Source organism: Bombina bombina, chromosome 3 (assembly GCF_027579735.1).
Source record: "Bombina bombina isolate aBomBom1 chromosome 3, aBomBom1.pri, whole genome shotgun sequence".
NCBI lineage: Eukaryota > Metazoa > Chordata > Amphibia > Anura > Bombinatoridae > Bombina > Bombina bombina.
In genome coordinates, this window is record NC_069501.1 from 199,753,637 (window position 1) to 199,771,056 (window position 17,420).

General features: G+C 39.3%; 1 protein-coding gene across 1 annotated transcript in view; it reads left to right on the plus strand.

The window, feature by feature from the left end:
• ZRSR2 (zinc finger CCCH-type, RNA binding motif and serine/arginine rich 2) overlaps positions 1-17,420 on the plus strand; it is a 284,610-nt gene that overhangs the window by 227,954 nt on the left and 39,236 nt on the right. The gene's annotated exons all lie outside the window — the stretch shown is intronic.

Below are 17,420 nucleotides of genomic sequence, written 5' to 3' on the forward strand. Positions count from 1 at the left end.
AGTTCTTTGAAAGGACAAATCTCCGCTCTTTCTGTTCTTTTTCACAGAAAGATTGCTATTCTTCCTGATATTCATTGTTTTGTACAAGCTTTGGTTCGTATAAAACCTGTCATTAAGTCAATTTCTCCTCCATGGAGTTTGAATTTGGTTTTGGGAGCTCTTCAAGCTCCTCCGTTTGAACCTATGCATTCATTGGACATTAAATTACTTTCTTGGAAAGTTTTGTTCCTTTTGGCCATCTCTTCTGCTAGAAGAGTTTCTGAATTATCTGCTCTTTCGTGTGAGTCTCCTTTTCTGATTTTTCATCAGGATAAGGCGGTGTTGCGAACTTCTTTTGAATTTTTACCTAAAGTTGTGAATTCCAACAACATTAGTAGAGAAATTGTGGTTCCTTCATTATGTCCTAATCCTAAGAATTCTAAGGAGAAATCATTGCATTCTTTGGATGTTGTTAGAGCTTTGAAATATTATGTTGAAGCTACAAAATCTTTCCGTAAGACTTCTAGTCTATTTGTTATCTTTTCCGGTTCTAGGAAAGGCCAGAAAGCTTCTGCCATTTCTTTGGCATCTTGGTTGAAATCTTTAATTCATCTTGCCTATGTTGAGTCGGGTAAAATTCCGCCTCAAAGAATTACAGCTCATTCTACTAGGTCAGTTTCTACTTCCTGGGCGTTTAGGAATGAAGCTTCGGTTGACCAGATCTGCAAAGCAGCAACTTGGTCTTCTTTGCATACTTTTACTAAATTCTACCATTTTGATGTATTTTCTTCTTCTGAAGCAGTTTTTGGTAGAAAAGTTCTTCAGGCAGCGGTTTCAGTTTGAATCTTCTGCTTATGTTTTTTGTTAAACTTTATTTTGGGTGTGGATTATTTTCAGCAGGAATTGGCTGTCTTTATTTTATCCCTCCCTCTCTAGTGACTCTTGTGTGGAAAGATCCACATCTTGGGTAGTCATTATCCCATACGTCACTAGCTCATGGACTCTTGTTAATTACATGAAAGAAAACATAATTTATGTAAGAACTTACCTGATAAATTCATTTCTTTCATATTAACAAGAGTCCATGAGGCCCACCCTTTTTTGTGGTGGTTATGATTTTTTTGTATAAAGCACAATTATTCCAATTCCTTATTTTATATGCTTCGCACTTTTTTTCTTATCACCCCACTTCTTGGCTATTCGTTAAACTGATTTGTGGGTGTGGTGAGGGGTGTATTTATAGGCATTTTAAGGTTTGGGAAACTTTGCCCCTCCTGGTAGGAATGTATATCCCATACGTCACTAGCTCATGGACTCTTGTTAATATGAAAGAAATGAATTTATCAGGTAAGTTCTTACATAAATTATGTTTTTCGTTCTGATAAATCACGACAGCAATCCTCATACAAGTCAGAGCACCCAAGAGTACTTGGAAGCCGGCTCAGTCCTGGAATAAGTCCAAACAGACTAAGAAGCCCGCCGAGAACATATGAGCATGAAGGGGAGGCCCCCAATCCGGGATCGGATTGAGTAGGGGGTAGACTGTCTCTTTTTTTTCAGATGCTTGGTTCCAGGATGTACAGGGTCCTTGGGTCCTGGAGATTGTATCTCAGGGATACCGGATAGGATTCAAATCTCATCCGCCTAGGGGCAGATTCCTACTCTCTAGACTGTCTACAAGACCAGAAAAGAGGACTGCCTTTTCTTTCGTGTAATTAGCAAGAGTCCATGAGCTAGTGACGTATGGGATATACATTCCTACCAGGAGGGGCAAAGTTTCCCAAACCTTAAAATGCCTATAAATACACCCCTCACCACACCCACAATTCAGTTTTGCAAACTTTGCCTCCCATGGAGGTGGTGAAGTAAGTTTGTGCTAGATTCTACGTTGATATGCGCTTCGCAGCAGGCTGGAGCCCGGTTTTCCTCTCAGAGTGCAGTGAATGTCAGAGGGATGTGAAGAAGAGTATTGCCTATTTGAATTCAATGGTCTCCTTCTACGGAATCTATATCATAGGTTGTCTGTTATCGGTCGTAGAGATTCATCTCTTACCTCCCTTTTCAGATCGACGATATATTCTTATATACCATTACCTCTACTGATTCTCGTTTCAGTACTGGTTTGGCTATCTACTATATGTAGATGAGTGTCCTGGGGTAAGTTAATCTTATTTTTTGTGACACTCTAAGCTATGGTTGGGCACTTTATATGTAAAGTTCTAAATATATGTCTATAAACTTATATTTGCCTTGATTCAGGATAATCAGTATTCCTTTAAATTTCAGACTGTCAGTTTCATTATTTGGGATAATGCATTTCAATTTATTTTTTCTTTTACCTTGAAAATTTTCAATTGACCATTTTTTCCTGCGTGCTGTTAGGCTCGCGGGGGCAGAAAATGTTTCTTTTTATTGCGTCTTTTTTGGCGCAAAAAATTGTCATTTCCGGCGCCGTAGTTGACGCCGGAAGTTGTATTCTGTTAACGTCATTTTTTGACGCATGCGTATTCAGACATTTTTGTGCGCCAAAAAATGTGGGCGTCGGTTTCGGCGTCTGAGGATGTGGCGTCATATTTGGCGCCAAATTTATGGGCGTTGTATTTGGCGCCAATGATGTGGGCGTCGTATTTGTCGCCAAAAAATTTGGGCATCTTTTTTTTTTCTTTTTTTTTTTCCTCACATTATTAAAACCTCACTTTTTTATTGCTTCTGGTTTCTAGAAGCTTATTATTTTGCATTTTTTCCCATTCCTGAAACTGTCATTTAAGGAATTTGATAATTTTGCTTTAAATTTTTTTTTTTTTTTTCTATTACATATTGCAAGATTTCACTGTTCCTGTTTCAAAACGTGCTAAGGGATTCCGTTGACTGAGTTCAGTCCTACCAAAGCTAAGTTAATTTATTTTCAATGTTATGAATGTTTATCTTTAGCTATGGTTTGTTATAAGTTTCATGTTAAACTTTTATATGCAGAATCCATTAGTATTTATGCTTTATATATTGCTATTCTTTTTACATCTTATGTACAAGAAATACTTAGAAGATTTATAAGAATATTTTTCTGATTCTATTTTAAGGGCTTTGTCTGACTTCGTGCCTTCTAATAACATTTTAAGGTCTTTTTCAAACTTCTTTTTTAATTATTGAAGTTTCAAATGACCAACAACATACTAATTTATCCTTCTCTGATGATGTTTTTCTCCAACATAGGTGTGTCCGGTCCACAGCGTCATCCTTACTTGTGGGATATTCTCCTCCCCAACAGGAAATGGCAAAGAGCCCAGCAAAGCTGGTCATATGATCCCTCCTAGGCTCCGCCTACCCCAGTCATTCTCTTTGCCGTTGCACAGGCAACATCTCCACGGAGATGGCTAAGAGTTTTTTGGTGTTTAAATGTAGTTTTTATTCTTCAATCAAGTGTTTGTTATTTTAAAATAGTGCTGGTATGTACTATTTACTCTGAAACAGAAAAGAGAAGAAGATTTCTGTTTGTGAGAGGAAGATGATTTTAGCAAACGTTACTAAAATCGATTGCTGTTTCCACACAGGACTGTTGAGATGAAGTAACTTCAGTTGGGGGAAGCAGTTGGCAGACTTTTCTGCCTGAGGTATGATGGCCACATTTCTAACACGACTTGGTAATGCTGGAAGGCTGTCATTTTCCCTATGGGGACCGGTAAGCCATTTTCTTAGATTAAGTATAAGAATAAAGGCTTTATAAGGGCTTAAAAAAACTGGTAGACATTTTTCTGGGCTAAAACGATTACTTGCTAAGCATATTTGATAGATTATAGCACTTTATAGTTATTATAATCTTGGGGATTGTTGTTAAAAAACGGCAGGCACTATATGGACAGCTTTTTCAGATGGGGGCCTTCTCTAGTCATAGGCAGGGCCTCATTTTCGCGCCACTAATGCGCAGTTGTTTTTGGAAGGCAAGGCATGCAGATGCATGTGTGAGGAGCTAAGATCCACTGAAAAAGCTTATAGAAGGCGTCATTTGGTATCGTATTCCCCTCTGGGCTTGGTTGGGTCTCAGCAAAGCAGATTCCTGGGACTGTATAGGGGTTAAATGTAAAAACGGCTCCGGTTCCGTTATTTTAAGGGTTAAAGCTTTCAAATTTGGTGTGCAATACTTTTAAGGCTTTAAGACACTGTGGTGAAATTTTGGTGAATTTTGAACAATTGCTTCATACTTTTTCGCATATTCAGTAATAAAGTGTGTTCTGTTTAAAATTTAAAGTGACAGTAACGGTTTTATTTTAAAACGTTTTTTGTGCTTTGTTGACAAGTTTAAGCCTGTTTAACATGTCTGAACCATCAGATAAACGATGTTCTATATGTATGAAAGCCAATGTGTCTCCCCATTTAAATATATGTGATAATTGTGACATGGTGTCCAAACAAAGTAGGGACAATGATGCCACAGATAATAATAGTGCCCAAGATGATTCTTCAGATGAGGGGAGTAAGCATGGTACTGCATCACCCCCTTCTGTGTCTACACCAGTTTTGCCCACACAAGAGGCCCCTAGTACATCTAGTGCGCCAATACTTATTACTATGCAACAATTAACGGCTGTTATGGATAATTCTATTGCAAATATTTTATCTAAAATGCCTACTTATCAAAGAAAGCGCGATTGCTCTGTTTTAAACACTGAAGAGCAAGAGGACGCTGATGATAACGCTTCTGACATACCCTCACACCAATCTGAAGGGGCCAGGAGGGAGGTTTTGTCTGAGGGAGAAATTTCAGATTCAGGGAAAATTTCTCAACAAGCTGAACCTGATGTTGTAACATTTAAATTTAAATTAGAACATCTCCGCGCACTGCTTAAGGAGGTATTATCTACTCTGGATGATTGTGACAATTTGGTCATTCCAGAGAAATTATGTAAGATGGACAAGTTCCTAGAGGTTCCGGTGCCCCCCGATGTTTTTCCTATACCCAAGCGGGTGGCGGACATAGTAAACAAGGAATGGGAAAGGCCCGGCATACCTTTTGTGCCTCCCCCTATATTTAAGAAATTATTTCCTATAGTCGACCCCAGAAAGGACTTATGGCAGACAGTCCCTAAGGTCGAGGGGGCGGTCTCTACTCTAAACAAATGCACTACTATTCCCATAGAAGATAGTTGTGTTTTAAAGATCCTATGGATAAAAAATTAGAGGGTTTGCTTAAAAGAATGTTTGTTCAGCAAGGTTACCTTCTTCAACCAATTTCATGCATTGTTCCTGTCACTACGGCAGCGTGTTTCTGGTTCGAAGAACTAGAAAAGTCGCTCGATAAAGAATCTTCGTATGAGGAGGTTATGGACAGAGTTCATGCACTTAAATTGGCTAACTCTTTTATTCTAGATGCCGCTTTGCAATTAGCGAGGTTAGCGGCGAAAAATTCAGGGTTTGCTATCGTGGCGCGCAGAGCGCTCTGGCTAAAGTCTTGGTCAGCGGATGTGTCTTCCAAGACAAAATTGCTTAACATCCCTTTCAAGGGCAAAACACTGTTTGGTCCTGATTTGAAAGAGATTATTTCAGACATCACCGGAGGAAAGGGCCACGCCCTTCCTCAGGATAGGTCTTTTAAGGCTAGAAATAAGCCTAATTTTCGTCCCTTTCGCAGAAACGGACCAGCCTCTACTTCTACATCCTCTAAGCAAGAGGGTAATACTTCTCAACCCAAACCAGCCTGGAGACCGATGCAAGGCTGGAACAAGGGTAAGCAGGCCAAGAAGCCTGCCACTGCTACCAAAACAGCATGAAGGGATGGCCCCCGATCCGGGACCGGATCTGGTGGGGGGCAGACTTTCTCTCTTTGCTCAGGCCTGGGCAAGAGATGTTCAGGATCCTTGGGCACTAGAAATAGTTTCTCAAGGTTATCTCCTGGAATTCAAGGAATTACCCCCAAGGGGAAGGTTCCACAGGTCTCAATTATCTTCAAACCAAATAAAAAGACAGGCATTCTTACATTGTGTAGAAGACCTGTTAAGGATGGGAGTAATTCATCCAGTTCCAATAAGAGAACAAGGGATGGGGTTTTACTCCAACCTGTTCATAGTTCCCAAAAAAGAGGGAACGTTCAGACCAATTCTAGATCTCAAGATCCTAAACAAATTTCTCAGGGTTCCATCGTTCAAAATGGAAACCATTCGAACGATCCTTCCTACCATCCAGGAAGGTCAATTTATGACCACGGTGGATATAAAGGATGCGTACCACCATATTCCTATCCACAAGGAACATCATCAGTTCCTAAGGTTCGCTTTTCTGGACAAGCATTACCAGTTTGTGGCACTTCCATTCGGATTAGCCACTGCTCCGAGAATTTTCACAAAGGTACTAGGGTCCCTTCTAGCGGTTCTAAGACCAAGGGGCATTGCAGTAGTACCGTACTTGGACGACATCTTGATTCAAGCGTCGTCTCTGTCAAAAGCAAAGGCTCATACGGACATCGTCCTAGCCTTTCTCAGATCTCACGGATGGAAAGTAAACATAGAAAAAAGTTCTCTTTCCCCGTCAACAAGAGTTCCCTTCTTGGGAACAATAATAGACTCCTTAGAAATGAGAATTTTTCTGACAGAGGTCAGAAAATCAAAACTTCTAAGCTCTTGTCAAGTTCTTCATTCTGTTCTTCGTCCTTCCATAGCGCAGTGCATGGAAGTAATAGGATTAATGGTTGCAGCAATGGACATAGTTCCTTTTGCACGAATTCATCTAAGACCATTACAACTGTGCATGCTCAGACAGTGGAATGGGGATTATACAGACTTGTCTCCGACGATTCAAGTAGATCAAAGGACCAGAGATTCACTCCGTTGGTGGCTAATCCTGGACAACCTGTCACAGGGAATGAGCTTCCGCAGACCAGAGTGGGTCATTGTCACGACCGACGCTAGTCTGGTGGGCTGGGGCGCGGTCTGGGAACCCCTGAAAGCTCAGGGTCTTTGGTCTCGGGAAGAATCTCTTCTCCCGATAAACATTCTGGAACTGAGAGCGATATTCAATGCTCTCAAAGCTTGGCCTCATCTAGCAAAGGCCAAATTCATAAGGTTTCAATCAGACAACATGACGACAGTTGCATATATCAACCATCAGGGGGGGGAACAAGGAGTTCCCTGGCAATGGAGGAAGTGACCGAGATAATTCAATGGGCGGAGGATCACTCCTGCCACTTGTCTGCAATCCACATCCCAGGAGTGGAAAATTGGGAAGCGGATTTTCTGAGTCGTCAGACATTCCATCCGGGGGAGTGGGAACTCCACCCGGAAATCTTTGCCCAAATAACTCAATTATGGGGCATTCCAGACATGGATCTGATGGCGTCTCGTCAGAACTTCAAGGTTCCTTGTTACGGGTCCAGATCCAGGGATCCCAAGGCGACTCTAGTAGATGCACTAGTAGCACCTTGGACCTTCAACCTAGCTTATGTTTTCCCACCGTTTCCTCTCATTCCCAGGCTGGTAGCCAGGATCAACCAGGAGAGGGCTTCGGTGATCTTGATAGCTCCTGCTTGGCCACGCAGGACTTGGTATGCAGACCTGGTGAATATGTCATCGGCTCCACCATGGAAGCTACCTTTGAGACAGGACCTTCTTGTTCAAGGTCCATTCGAACATCCGAATCTGGTTTCTCTCCAACTGACTGCTTGGAGATTGAACGCTTGATTTTATCTAAGCGTGGGTTTTCAGATTCTGTAATAGATACTCTGATTCAGGCTAGAAAGCCTGTAACTAGAAAAATTTACCATAAGATATGGAAAAAATATATCTATTGGTGTGAATCTAAAGGATTCCCATGGAACAAGATAAAAATTCCTAGGATTTTATCCTTTCTACAAGAGGGTTTGGAGAAGGGATTATCTGCAAGTTCTCTGAAGGGACAGATTTCTGCGTTATCTGTTTTACTTCACAAAAGGCTGGCAGCTGTGCCAGACGTTCAAGCGTTTGTTCAGGCTCTGGTTAGAATCAAGCCTGTTTACAGACCTTTGACTCCTCCCTGGAGTCTTAATCTAGTTCTTTCAGTTCTTCAAGGGGTTCCGTTTGAACCCTTACATTCCGTAGATATTAAGTTATTACCTTGGAAAGTTTTGTTTTTGGTTGCAATTTCTTCTTCTAGAAGAGTTTCTGAGTTATCTGCTCTGCAGTGTTCTCCGCCCTATCTGGTGTTCCATGCAGATAAGGTGGTTTTGCGTACTAAGCCTGGTTTTCTTCCGAAAGTTGTTTCCAACAAGAATATTAACCAGGAGATAGTTGTACCTTCTTTGTGCCCGAATCCAGTTTCAAAGAAGGAACGTTTGTTACACAATTTGGACGTAGTCCGTGCTCTAAAATTCTATTTAGAGGCCACTAAAGATTTCAGACAAACTTCTTCTTTGTTTGTTGTTTATTCTGGTAAAAGGAGAGGTCAAAAAGCAACTTCTACCTCTCTTTCTTTTTGGCTTAAAAGCATTATCCGTTTGGCTTATGAGACTGCCGGACGGCAGCCTCCTGAAAGAATCACAGCTCACTCCACTAGGGCTGTGGCTTCCACATGGGCCTTCAAGAACGAGGCTTCTGTTGACCAGATATGTAAGGCAGCGACTTGGTCTTCACTGCACACTTTTGCCAAATTTTACAAATTTGATACTTTTGCTTCTTCAGAGGCTATTTATGGGAGAAAGGTTTTGCAAGCCGTGGTGCCTTCCGTTTAGGTGACCTGATTTGCTCCCTCCCTTCATCCGTGTCCTAAAGCTTTGGTATTGGTTCCCACAAGTAAGGATGACGCCGTGGACCGGACACACCTATGTTGGAGAAAACAGAATTTATGCTTACCTGATAAATTACTTTCTCCAACGGTGTGTCCGGTCCACGGCCCGCCCTGGTTTTTTTAATCAGGTCTGATGAATTATTTTCTCTAACTACAGTCACCACGGTATCATATGGTTTCTCCTATGCATATTTCCTCCTGTACGTCGGTCGAATGACTGGGGTAGGCGGAGCCTAGGAGGGATCATATGACCAGCTTTGCTGGGCTCTTTGCCATTTCCTGTTGGGGAGGAGAATATCCCACAAGTAAGGATGACGCCGTGGACCGGACACACCGTTGGAGAAAGTAATTTATCAGGTAAGCATAAATTCTGTTTTTTCTCATTCAGAATTTTCTTCATCAGATATTGACACTAACAAATCTACTTTTTTATTTTTTTATTTAAGTTCATTTGTTCTTTGTTGAAAAGGTGTTGATTATTTTGGATATTAAGGTAACTAGTTCTTTTTCAAGACTAGCTAACATTTTATTTCTGCTTATTTATTCTTCTGTGTTTTCAGAGGTTTTTTTCCAGTTCCTCATACTAGGGAATGGAATAGGCTGAGAATTTTCTTTTATTCCTTCTTCAAAGGTTTTAAACTATATTCTTTGCCGGCAGTTAAATTCAATTTAGAGGGTTCTCCAATTTATTGGGGCTATCTCTACTCCTACTAATTATGCTATTGTTTCTATAGCAAAATAGTATTTATTTTCCTTTAGATGGTTGTATCTTATTTATGGAAAATTATTTAGTTTCAGGTACTTTTCTTGGACCTGTGATTTATTTGGATGATGTTGCAATTGCTTCATTTTTTCTGTTTACTTTAAGATCAAGTATCGGATTATGATTTATTTTAGCATTGTTAAAGGGACAAAATTTACTAGACTAGGTGCTGCTGCATTTGTCTTGTTGTTTTGCATTTATTGATTATGCAAGTCCAGTGTATTAACTGGTCCTTTAACTGGACTATCATGCTAATAATTTCATTTGTATCTTCATTTTATTGAATATTTTTTGCAAATGAGGTTTTATCTATGTCTTTAGCTGTTTTAGCTAGAAGAATTCTGTGATTTCTAAAAATCCATATTTCTTTTGTACTAAGATAATCAATTATTTGTTTTATAATTGGATTCAATTCTTAACTGTTACTCTGGGCTTCAAGATTGAGTTCTTAGACTAAAACTTTAAGCTTATATTAGTTTGGTTGTTCTTATTACGGAACAAATTCCTGAATTCTTTCCCAAGTAACATGTTTTTAATTTGAAATTTGTCAGTTCAAAATCAGCTCCCTAAAATTGCGATGTTCGTGCCGTATTCCAGCTTGGCTGGTAAGAGGCAGGTTAAGACTTTTTTTAAACTTATTTGGTTCTATTCGGTCCAAATTTCTTTGATTTTGGGTACAGAATAAGTTCAGAATAAACCGTCTGTGAGAAGTCTTTTTTCTCTATTATTTTCCAGCTATTTCAGTAAGGCTAACACTTTCTTTGTGTGTTTCGTTCCTATATATTTTGGGTACTGTTGAAGCATGGCTGATCACCTGTGGGGTTCAAGCGCTGCTCAGACCTGGAATCTTCTGGGGTATTTCTTCCAGTTCTATTTTTAGGAACTTGGTTTTGGAGTTTTATTCAAACTATTTTGCCTTTTTTTGGTCAGTGATAGCATTATTTGTTTTCATTAGATACAATAAATGCATATTTTCTTTTTTCTGTTTTCATTCAGATTATTTTCTGAGGATGCGGAATCTCATATGATTCACTTTGTTCTTCCAGGACATAGTTAGAGGATCTTTTTTTCAAAAGCTCTTGATTCCTCGTAAAAGGTTCACCTTTTTTAGGTTTCCAGATATTTGTGTCACTGTCTTTGTCTCTATCAGACAAGGAACAATTTTATTGGGTTCCGTCTGTCGGTACCTTTAGTCTCTATTATTTCCTTCAGTTGCTATATATGCATATAAGTTTTAGGTCTTATGGCCACAGCATTGGATTCAATTCCCTTTGCTCATTTTCAATAGAAAGAACCTTTCCAGTCTTTTATGCTGAATTATGGTGCAGGGATTCTAGGATTTCACATTTTAAATCTTCGAATCCTAATATTTATCTCTCTTGATTTGGTGGTTAAGATCACCATCATTTAGTTCTACAGGTCTCTTCGTTTCTTTCAACCTGGACCATGATCTCTACAGATGTGAGTCTTTTTGGTTGGGAGGCTATCTGAGGATCTCTGTCAGCACAAGGGGTTTGGAAATCTCAGGAGGCGAGATTACCATTTGATATTTTAGAACTCCGTGCATTCTCAGAGTTTTTCAGTTATTTTATTTTTGGAGAAGGGACGTTTATTGTTTTTCAGACAATATCACAACTATGGTGTATGTCAATCATCAGGGTAGGACTATCAGTCCTTAGGCTGTGACAGAAGTATCTCGGATATTAGCTTCGGCTAAATCCAGCTCCTATCTAAATTCTGTGGGTTTTTTCCCAGGTATAGATATTTGGGAAGCGGATTATCTCTGTTAATCAAGCTTTACATCCGGGAGAATGGTCTCTCATACCCAGATATGTTTTTCAATTTTTCAGATGTGAGCATTTCTAGAAATAGATCTGTTGGCATTTCATCTGAATAAAGATCTTCCCAGGGGCCTATTCAGGTCCGGGGATCCTCAGGCGGAAGTAGTGTATGCATTGACATTTCTTTGGAATTATCTTTTTGCCTATTTCTTTTCGCCTCTAGTTCTTCTTCCAAAGTGATTTCCAAAATTCTTATGGAGTATTTGTTTGTTCTGCTGGTGGCTCCAGCATGGCCTCTCAGGTTTTGGTATGCGGATCTCATTTGGATGGCCAGTTGCCAACCTTGGACACTTCCGTTTAAACTAGACCTTCTTTCTCAAGGCCCATTTTTTTCCATCAGGATCTCAAATCATTAAATTTGATGGAGATTGAACGCGTGATTTTTAGTCATAGAGGTTTCTCTGACTCATTGATTAATACTATGTTTCAGGCTTGTAAATCTGTCTCTAGAAAGATTTATTATTGAGTCTGGAAGACCTACTTTTCTTGGCATTCTTTTAAAATTCATAGAATTTTATTTTTTTTTTCAGGTTGGTTTCGATAAGGTTTTGTCTTCAGTTCTTTGATAGGACAAATCTCTACTCTTTCTGTTCTTTTTTCACAGAAAGATTGCTAATCATCCTGATATTCATTGTTTTGTACAGGCTTTGGTCCGTATCAAGCCTGTCGTTAATTCAATCTCTCCTCTTTGGAGTCTCAATTTGGTGTTGAGGGCTTTACAGGCTCCTCCGTTTGAAACTATGCATTCTCTGAACATTAAATTTCTTTCTTGGAAAAGTATTGTTCCTTTTGGTTATTTCTTCTGCTAGAAGAGTTTTTTAGTTATCTGCTCTTTTTTGTGAATATCCTTTTCTGATTTTTCATCAGGATAAGGCAGTGTTACTTCCTGATATTCATCATTTTGTTCAGGTTTTTCTCCTCCTTGGAGTCTTAATTTGGTTCTGAAGGCTTTTCAGGGTCTTCTATTTGAGCATATGCTTGCTCTGGACATTAATTACTTTCATGGAAAGTATTGTTCTTTTTGGACATCTCTTCAGCTAGAACAGTTTTTGAATTATCTGTTCTTTCTTGTTAGTCTCCTTTTTCTGATTTTTTCATCAGGATAAGGTGGTTTTTGCTGTCCTCATTTCAATTCTTACCTAAAGTTGTAAATTCTAACAAACATTAGGGAGGAATTATTGTTTTCCTAAGACTTCTTTGGTGAGATTCTTACTTTCTTTGGATATGGTAAGAGTTTTTGAAATTCTATGTTGAAGCTATTCAGATTTCAGATAGACTTCTAGTCTATTTTTTATCTTTTCTGGTTTTAGGAAGGTCAAAATGCTTCTGCCATTTATTTGGCATCTTGCTTAAACTTTTTGATTCATCATGCTTTTTTGGAGTCGGGTGGATTCCCGCCTCGGAGGATTACGGCTCATTCTACTAGGTAAGTTTCTACTTCCTGGGCTTTTTAAGAATGAAGCTTCTGTTGATCAGATTTGCGAAGTAATGACTTGGTCTTCTTTGCATACTTTTACTATGTTCTACCATTTTGATGTTTTCTCTTTTTTAGAAACAGTTTTGGTAGAATGGTACTTCAAGCAGCTGTTTCAGTTTGATTCTTCTGCTTATAATTTAATTTTATTTATTTTTTATTTTTTTCATTATAAAAATTGAAACTTTTTTGATTTGGGTAGTGGATTAATTTTTCAGCGGAATTGGCTGTCTTTATTTTATCCCTCCCTCTCTAGTGACTCTTGCGTGGAAGTTCCACATCTTGGGTATTTGCTATCCCATACGTCACTAGCTCATGGACTCTTGCTAATTACATGAAAGAAAACATAATTTATGTAAGAACTTACCTGATAAATTCATTTCTTTCATATTAGCAAGAGTCCATGAGGCCCACCCTTTTTTGTGGTGGTTATGATTTTTTTGTATAAAGCACAATTATTCCAATTCCTTATTTTTGATGCTTTCGCTCTTTTCTTATCACCCCACTTCTTGGCTATTCGTTAAACTGAATTGTGGGTGTGGTGAGCGGTGTATTTATAGGCATTTTAAGGTTTGGGAAACTTTGCCCCTCCTGGTAGGAATGTATATCCCATACGTCACTAGCTCATGGACTCTTGCTAATATGAAAGAAATGAATTTATCAGGTAAGTTCTTACATAAATTATGTTTTTAGGTTGCGTACAGGATCTCTCCTCTCTAGGAGTAATTGTCCCGGTACCTACAGCAGAAAGAGGTTTGGGGTTTTATTCAAACCTTTTCATGGTTCCAAGAAAGCAGGGAACTTTTCGTCTAATTCTGGACTTAATGTGCCTAAACACATTTCTGAGTGTTCCCTCTTTCAAGATGGAGACAATACAGTCAATCCTTCATCTGGTTCAGGAAGGACAGTTTATGACCACCATAGACCTGAAGGATGCATACCTTCACGTTCCGATACACAGGGAACATTTTCAGTTCCTGAACTTTGCCTTTCTGGACCAACACTTCCAGTTCATAGCTCTTCCGTTTGGCCTAGCTACTGCTCCAAGGATATTTACGAAGGTTCTGGGGGCTCTTCTAGCCATTGCCAGAACACAAAGTATTGCAGTAGCGCCTTACCTGGACGATATCTTAGTACAGACACCATCTGTCTAGCGGAAGAACACTCTAAGTCCCTTCTCAGTCTTCTTCGATCACATGGATGGAAGATAAACTTTGAGTAAGAAAACTTTTCCAAGTACCAGGGGGAATTTTCTGGGGACAATAATAGACTCCATATCCATGAGAATATTTCTCACTGATCAGAGACGTTGCAAGCTAACTACTGCATGTCTTGGCCTCCTTGAGACCCTTAGTAGCCCAGTGTATGGAGGTGATTGGACTTATGGTGTCCTGTATGGACATAATTCCCTTTGCCAGATTCCATCTCAGACCCTTACAACTATGCATGCTGAAACAATGGAATGGTGACCATTCAGATCTCTCTCAACAGATTGTGCTGGACAAACAGGAGTGAGCACCAGTGATTCTGATTGCTCCATTGTGGCCACGAAGGACGTGGTTTGCGGATCTGGTGGGGATGTCCTCATCTCCTCAATGGAGGTTAACTTGTTGCAGATATCTGCTGGTACATCAAAATCTAGATTCTCTGAGGCTGACTGCGTGGAGATTGAACGCTTAGTCTTAGCCAAGAAAGGGTTTTCTGAGAGTGTTATTGACACTCTGATTCAAGCTTGTAAGCCAGTTACTCGTCATATCTATCATAAAGTGTGGGGGACTTACTTGTACTGGTGTAAAGTGTGTGGCTTTTCCTGGCATTAGGTTAAGGTTGCCAGAATTGTATCTTTTCTCCAGGATGGACTGGAGAAGGGTCTATCTGCTAGTTCCCTGAAGGGACAGATATCGGCCCTGTCGGTGTTGCTGCACAGAAGATTGGCCAAATTTCCGGATGTGCAGTACTTCGTTAAGGCTCTGACTAAGATCAGACCTGTGTTTAGATCTAGGGCTCCGCCTTGGAGCCTCAATCTTGTTCTTCGTGTTTTGCAGCAGGCTCCGTTTAAGCCTATGCATACTGTTGACATTAAATTGTTATCTTGGAAGGTTCTTTTTTGTTGTTGTTGGCTATTGCCTCTGCGCACAAAGTTTCTGAGGTTTCTGTTTTGCAATATGACCCCCCTTATCTTGTTTTCCATGCTGATAAGGCGGTTTTACATACTAAATTAGGGTTTTTCCCTAGGGTGGTGTCTGATCGTAACATTAATCAATAGATTGCTGTTCCTTCTTTGTGTCCTAATCCTTCTTTAGTGAAGGAACGTTTGCTTCATAATATAGATGTGGTTCGTGCCTTAAAGTTTTATCTTCAGGTTACTAAGGAGTAAAGACAATCTTTCTCTTTGTTTATTATCTATTTGGGGATGCGTGGGGGGCAGAAGGCTACAACACTGTCCCTATCTTTCTGGTTAAGGAGTATCATCTGCTTAGCTTACGAGAGAGTGGGACAAAAGCCTCCTGAGAGGATAACGGCTCATTCTTCTAGAGCAGTGGCTTCCTCCTCTGCTTTTAAGAATGAATCCTCTATGAATCAGATTTGTAAGACGCCTACCTGATCCTCCTTACACACTTTTTCAAAATTTTACAAGTTTGATGTGTTTGCCTCAGCCAAAGCAGCTTTTGGGAGAAAAGTTTTGCAAGCTGTGGTGCCCTCAGAATAGGGTCCCGCCTCTTATGTTCCCTGTCGTTATTCCTTCTGTGTCCTCTGGAACTTTGGTATAGTTTTCCCAACAGTAATGAATGAAGTCGTCGACTCTCCACGGCCCCGCCCGTAATTTACTTTTGTTGGCCCGCTCCCTTTTTATATTATTTCTTCTGGCACCTTTATACCCTGATGTTTCTCCTACTTTTCCTTGTTCCCTCAGCAGAATGACTGGGGGATAGGGGAAGTGGGAGGGATATTTAAGCCTTTGGCTGGGGTGTCTTTGCCTCCTCCTGGTGGCCAGGTGTTGTATTTCCCAACAGTAAGGAATGAAGTCGTGGACACTCCCTGCCAGGAAGGAAAGGAATTTATCTAGTAAGTATAAATTATGTTTTTTAGCTGCCATAGTAAATGTCCAACAATTGCCTTTAAAATATTGTTTTTAGCGCCTAATAATATCTCCTGGTTAACAATTATAGGCGTTATTTACTATATTGTTGAGATTTTGCAGGTTGGTTAAAGTTTGTTCCAGCAACTTTTGACAAAATAATAGATTTTGTACAATTCAAACATTTTTCTATTCTACATCAGTTGTTACATCAGGAGATTCTCAAACATAGGCTGCTTACAATAAGATACAGAGAAATAATCACTGGTACAAAGTACAATATTATTGTTGACTATAAAAGGGATATTAACAGAAGAAATGTTTAATTAGGTACAATAAAACATTATGGCATGACACATTTATATCGTATTTTGTCTGTGTTGTCTGTAAAATTTCTCTAAAAAGTTTGCTTGTTCCATTCCCACCATATAGGCTGTCATTCTTGCTGTTGAATAACAGATCAGCCAAGTTTAAACATTTTAAAAATAAAATGCCTTGTTTACTGCAAGTGCTTTTCAATAACCAAACTCCACCCACTATTTGTCTTATTTGGAGGAATCAATCTTGACTTTCTACTGGAGTAGACAAGTCTGTAATTATGTGAGCAAAATTTGCATTGTTTTGGAGTGTTATCTGCTGAGGCCAGTTAGAAACAAATATGTAGCGTGGTAGCCTTGAGAACTCCGCAGTGCTCATTTCCAAATTTATATAAAGGGGCAAAATAAGTAAGTAAAGTATATTGCAAAGTTGTTTTTACTATGCATAATTAAACATTTTTATATTCTAATCAGGGTGTGTTTACAGACTCTCAAGTATAATGACATTTACCTAAACCTGCAAGATTTTACATAGTGATTGATTAGCATAGTGAACAAGCTAATTTATTTCTGTCCCTTACTGGCTACAGTAGAGGAGAACAGGACCATTGATTTTCATGGGGTGGATCACTGAACTGCTTTTATTTTAAAACCTTTATTTTGCAATGTAGTGCTTAATTGCTGATATATGCAAGGAGTTTGAAAAGCTTCTTTAAAGGGATATGAAAGTCCAAATTAAGGATCATATAGAGCAAGCAGAGATTATTCAATTTGCTTCTCATCAAATTGACTTGCTCTTTTGGTATCTTTGGTTGAAAAGCATACCTAGGTAGGCTCTGGAGCAGTAAAACACTACTAAAATGGCATGCTCTATCTGAACCATGATAGTTTAATTTTGACTTTATGTCCCTTTAATCATTTTTCTATTGCTGGTCTATACCTATGTCTTTAACCCTGAAAAGCAAGTTTAACAACTATTTAAAGTCTGTTCACTGAAGATTTTGAACTAAACGTGGCCATGATTAGCAGCTATGCATATGCCACTGCTGATTGGCTCACTAGTTGTGTACAGCATAGACAGTGCATTGCTTTTATTTGCAGGGGTTATGCAAGCAATAGTGCAGTAATAAAACGCTTGAATGGATAAGAACATTTTATTATTGCACAATTATGTTCCTTTAATATTGCTAAAAACAAAAAGTGAATTCACTTTTCCTTTTAA